We start from the raw sequence: 5887 nt of genomic DNA on the forward strand, positions 1-5887 counted from the left end.
AGCTGTGGCATTCTGTGCAGTTTCTGCATAGGGGGTATTGATGATGTGCCATATTTCATTATGTTCAGCATTCTACTCTGTGAACAAAGAGAAAGAAAGCTCTGCTAACGTGCCTGGGGGACCCGCTCTCTGTTATCCAAGTGGAGAGTATCCAGGTGGAAATGCCACCTGTGGATAGAGTTGGGTTATAGCCAAGAGAGATGCTTCAGCTGGGCTGACGTTAGAGACCCCAGTTTCTGCACTAGTCAGTGGAACCTAGGACCACTCTTGGAATGAACCCACCATCGAGTGTGGATTCCAGGACAGTGTTTTTCAGACTTGAACATGTCTATCGATAACCTAGGGATCTTGCTAAGATTCAGATTCTGATTTGGTAGATGGGGGTAGTGTCTGGGGTTTTTCCTTTCTGACGGGTTCCCGGGTGAGGGCGAAGCTGATCCATGGACCACACTTTGAGTAGCAAGGATGTAGCATATCCCTCCATCTACCTGTCTTACTCACATCTGTTCACTTATTCTGACATTGCTCTCTCGGATTAACTACATTGTAGGGCTTAATTATTTCCTTAGTTTCCTATACAGATCTTCAGCAAATGTCTATTGAGCATCAAATCTCTTCCTAAATTGTTATAACACATGAATTCATTCCAAACCAGTATTTCCCAGCCTTGGCACTACTGACATTTTGGGCTGAATAATTCTTTGTTTGCGGGGCTGTCTTGAGCATTATAGGATGTTTAGTGGCATCCCTGACCTCTACCCACTAGATGTCAGCAGCATCCCCTCCCCCAAGTTGTGACAACCAAGAATGTCTCCAGATGTTGTCCAGTATCCCCTGGGAGACAGAATTGCCTCTCACTTTGGGGAACTATTGGGTTAACTCAAACTTGGTGATTTGTGACAATGGAAGCTACCAGCATATTATGTATATGCGTGTTCAGGCATAGTGTTGAACGTGTAAAATGTTTTCCTGTGTATGACCTCGTCTGAGCCCCGCCAGGACACTGAGTTTCCCAGATGAAGGGGCTGAAGCTTCATGGTACAACTGAGACTTGAACTCAGGTTTTCTGAGACCAAACCTTGACCTTTGCCCACTACACCACCTGCCATCTCTGTGCTTATCTTTGGCTTAGAGGAGCTGCCAGGCGTACTTGGTTCTGTGTTTTTCTCTTTCCGATTATAATAACATGATAATAATTATAATATTTCTTCATGCGTTTAAGGAGGTGGAATTGTGCCGTGATGAAGAGCTCTGTGGAATTAGAGGGAGATAGAGTTCCGGTGCCACTATTAGTTATTTTAACTGTATCTTGATGCATTTGGGCTGCTCTCACAAAATGCCACCGACTGGGTAGCTTATCAACAGCAGAAATTTGTTTCTCACAGTTCTCGGGCCCTGGGAAGTCCAAGATCGGGGTGTCGGTAGTTTTGGTGTCTGGAGTGGACCCACTTCCTGGTCCATAGATGGCTGTCTTCTCTCTGTGTCCTTACATGTGGAAGGGGCTAGGGAGCTCTCTGGGCTCTGTCATATAAGAGCACGGATCCCATTCATGAAGACTGCCCCCTCATGAGCTAATCACCGGTGTCTTCGCTTTCTTTCCGGAATTCTGACTGACGGGCTCCCATACCAAACACATGGTTCCATTTTGTTGATAGCTGCCCAGCCATCGAAAACACATCCAAAGCAGAGTCTCTGGTTACACCTTGAATAAAAACATGGCCTGAGGCTGAGGAGAGCCTCCAACTCTTGCTTCTTGGAATTGAAGACAGTCAACTTGTAGGTCAGGTCTGACTTGAGTTATGCATCCAGCTGCTAGAATGAGGCCCATAGGCCCATGGGACACAGAAGATAGAAGGAGAGGGCCATCTGGGATGTGTTCAAAGAGGAAGTGGTGCACAGAGGGTCCTACCTCCGAGACACCCTATCCCTGGCCCTTCGGTAAACCCCGATCCAGCGGGTGTTGCAGGCTGGCCCATTGCGTTAGGCCTTTCTTCCTTCCTGTGGGAGGACCAAGGAGTGGAGAGGGAATTGGCGACGTCCTTCCCACAGAGAGGAACATTTTTCTCTTTTCTTTGAGCCAAGGAAGAAATGTGAGATAAGGAGAAGGGTCCACCCTTAACATTCACCTTGGTTTTCAGGAGCGAGCAAGTTGACCTCATTTTCCCCTTACCCAAGTCAATTTTCATCCCTTTGGCATCTTGTTACCATTCACGCAGTTGATCATTTAATTGTTTCATCCAGGTAAGTGCTTCACCAGGTGGCTGGTGGGGGATAAATCTGCTCCTCCTCGGACCCCTCTCTCTGCTTCCAGCAATGATCCCCGTCCACCGCTCAGAGCAGTGCCATATGGCAGAGTGGGGCTTGTGGAGGACCTGGGACAGGCTTTTGGACAAGTTTTAATTCAGAGTCGCCATCGAGAGCCCCTCGTGTAAAATGCTCACGTAGAATACATATACACACAAACGGAGTTTATACTGTCCTTGTTTTTAATACCATCCCATCTTTTTGTACATTTCTCTGCATCTTGCTATTTTCAGTTAGCAGTACCAGCATAGCCCTGGTAAATAATTTTAATGGTATTCTAAGGACGACAGGAAGTGATCTGAGGTTTTGGAACACAGAGGTCTGTTTTGTTTCTAAAAGTTTATTCCAGACCAAGTCCAACAGCATCCGTAATGAAGCATTCCTAGACCCCAGCCTCCTAAGCCCACTGAGACCTCCAGTTCTGTTTCTTACAACATCCTAGGATTTCTAGACCCCAGTACTGAGCACCCCCCGCCCCCCGCCAAATATTCTCATAGCCAGACTGTCTTTCTGCCACCCAGCCATTCCCATCCCAAAGGGCCATCGCTCCGGGTTCTCTTTGTGCTCATTCGTAATTCCTATATCTGAAGAACTGACTTCCTTTCAACTCTCCTTTTTTGAAGTCCTAGGCCTTTAAATTATTTTCACTTCTTTCATTCTTGAGGAAAATTCCTAATGGTTGTTTGCATGAGCCTGAATAACAGGGAGTTTGCTACTAGCAAATATACATGCCTGTGTGGTCTCAGTGGATGAATGAATTTAGAGTTTAAAAGAATCTCAGGGGTCAGATAAGATAATTGCCCCATCAGGGGCAAGAATTCATTTCTAGGACTATTTAATGGTCATCAAATTAATACTTCTAGGGACTGGGAATTCACTACCTCTGAGGCCAGTTTATTTATCATTGGACAGCTTTGACTGTTACACTTTTATTTTTTTTTTTAATTTGCCTTCTTTTAAAGGGTTACTATTCTCAATCTCTAATTTATACTTCTAGAATCAGATGCCCGTTTTACTTCTTAATATCTAATAGTAATTTCCCCAAATCACATTGACTGTTCAGCTCGGTTTTTAATTTTTATATCTTTATGGAGGCATAATTGACATATACCAGACTGTACGTATTTAAGACATAAAATCTGATGAATCTCGACTTATCTCTATACCTGTGAAACCGTCATCTCAATAAAAATAGTGAATATCGATCACCCGCCAAATTTCCTCATGCCGCTTTGTAGTCTCTCTTTCCTACCCCTTCCCATTCTCTCTCCTAGGAAGCCCTGACCTGATTTCTGTCCCTAGAGATTACTAGAATTTTCTAGAATTTCGTATAGATGGAATTTCGTATAGATGGAATCATACAGAATGTACTCTCGTTGTCTGGTGACTTGACATCATGACTTTGAGGTTCACCCATGTCGTTTTCTATATCAATAATTCATTGCTTTTTATTGCCGAGCAGTATTCTATTGTATCGATGGAGCACAGTTTATCTATTCACTTGTTTAAGAATATCTGGTTGTTTCCAGTTTGGAGCTATTATAAATAAAGCTTCTATGAATATTTGTGTAAAAAGTCTGTATGAACAGACGCTTTCATTTCTCCTGGATAAATACTCAGGACTGGAATGGCGGAACCACATAGTCGGTGTATGTGTAACTTTTTAAGAAGCTGCCACATTGTGTCCCGTGCAGTTGCTCCATACGAGGGTTCCAGTGCCTCGTCATCCTCCGCCATCTCCCTGGATATGGTTAGTCTTTTTATTGTTCAGCTTTGCTTATTTTCGATCTCATGATCTTAGGAGAGATCGGACATATCTTTATTTCCTCAAAGACCTGTGATAATCTGGCCACTGTTTTTGATGATTTGAAACTGCTCGATGATGTTGGATGATCTATCCAACAAAAATTATGGTGAGCTAATACTTCGTTACTCAGGATACTTGGATGAAGACAACTGGGTCATTCTCTAGCAAACAGTTCCGAGACGTAAGACATGGGTCGTAATGGAGCGGAAGTGGGGGGTGGCGTAAGACAACGTGATACGTTCTGACACACAATTGGTTGACTATTGCTAGGATCTAGGGCACAGGCAGCAAGAAGCAAGCGGAGGCCAGTCCCTCGTGTGCCCTGCTACAGGGCTGGCGATTGAGGAAGTCTGAGGGATGGCCTGACGTGATCGGATCTGCACGTTATAAAGGTCGCTCTGAAGGTGTAAATGAAAAAGTTGTTTCTCCTGAGATGCAGGCCCTGCCACATCTCTCCATTGGTTTATCTTTTGCTTTGGATTCCTGTGGGTGGAGTCGGAGCCTTCCTCTCTGTTTAAAATTTTGCACATCTTTGACTTGAAAAGTCAAAATGGTGTGAACTGTGCTTGGGCCCCAGCTGCTGTGTTCCATGGGGAGGACTGTGGTTTTCAAGGTATTGATGCTGAAAGGGTAGGTGTGTCCTTGTAGAAATGGTCTTTGGCTTGGGCTGCTGCATTACCTGCCAGAGACCTGCAGGGGTGCCATTTCCCGGGGTGTCCATGTGGCAAGATGCTGACAGAAGCCACCTGGATAACTAGAGGCAAAGTGAGAGGCCAGACTTTGGTCTTTCATCTCTGCGTCTGTGCAGTGTTGACAGGTACTAGGACACGCTGGTACAGTTGCCCCATCATGAAAGTATGAAAAGACTTCCATATTGGTTGCCATTTAGCAGCTTCCCTGTGCAGCCCAGTTTCTGGGGCCCCCTGCCTGCACATGTGGCATCTCAGGACCTCACTCAAATGCAACAGCTGGCATCCTTCCCAATCGCTCAGTACCTATACCACCATAGTTATTATGGTTATTAAATGTTTTTAATGTATATCCTTTTCAAAAAACACAAATAGGCAACCTGAGGAAAGATGATACCAGTCTGATCTAGTATGTATATCAAACTATGCTAGAGGTGGTACTTAGGAATTGAGAAACTAAAATACACTGGAATCTCTCTGTAAATCAACCTAAATATTTCACCAATAAACCAGTGGTTCCTGAAGGGAAACTGTGAAGAATCACTCAAGCAAATCTAAATGAGCACTTCAGCGATGGTTTATATTTTGTAGAAATTGAAGAGATTCTGTGTCAACTTACATGTCAGTGGACCATTTTTCAGAGCAGGAGCTAGTTTCTTTTATCCCGATTACCAGTCGTTGTGGAGTCACAGTTCAAGTAAATTTTTTTTTTTTTTGGTTAACTTCCATATAATTTTTATCACATTTGATTTTTTAGACACTGAAATTGCCCATAATTGTGTCTGTGTCCTCTCTCTATGGTAATATGGACAATTACAGTGGATTATTCCCCCCACTCCCACCCCCTGGTCATTTGTTGATGCCTTTTTTGTTGTAAGGATGTGAAAACATAAGGCAATTTCACCAATTACTGGTAATGTTATTCAGATATTTAATTTATTTTCTGCATGCATAATCAGCCATAAATACATTTTAGCTAATGGAGATGACAAGGGTGTAATATAATTTGAGCCCAAACAAATTCAAAATAACGTTAAGAAGGAAATACAAAACCATGGGAAGAAAAGAAATAAGGAGCTCGATCTGT

This window comes from Pteropus vampyrus, unplaced genomic scaffold (genome assembly GCF_000151845.1).
Source record: "Pteropus vampyrus isolate Shadow unplaced genomic scaffold, Pvam_2.0 Scaffold40, whole genome shotgun sequence".
In the NCBI taxonomy this organism is placed as follows: domain Eukaryota; kingdom Metazoa; phylum Chordata; class Mammalia; order Chiroptera; family Pteropodidae; genus Pteropus; species Pteropus vampyrus.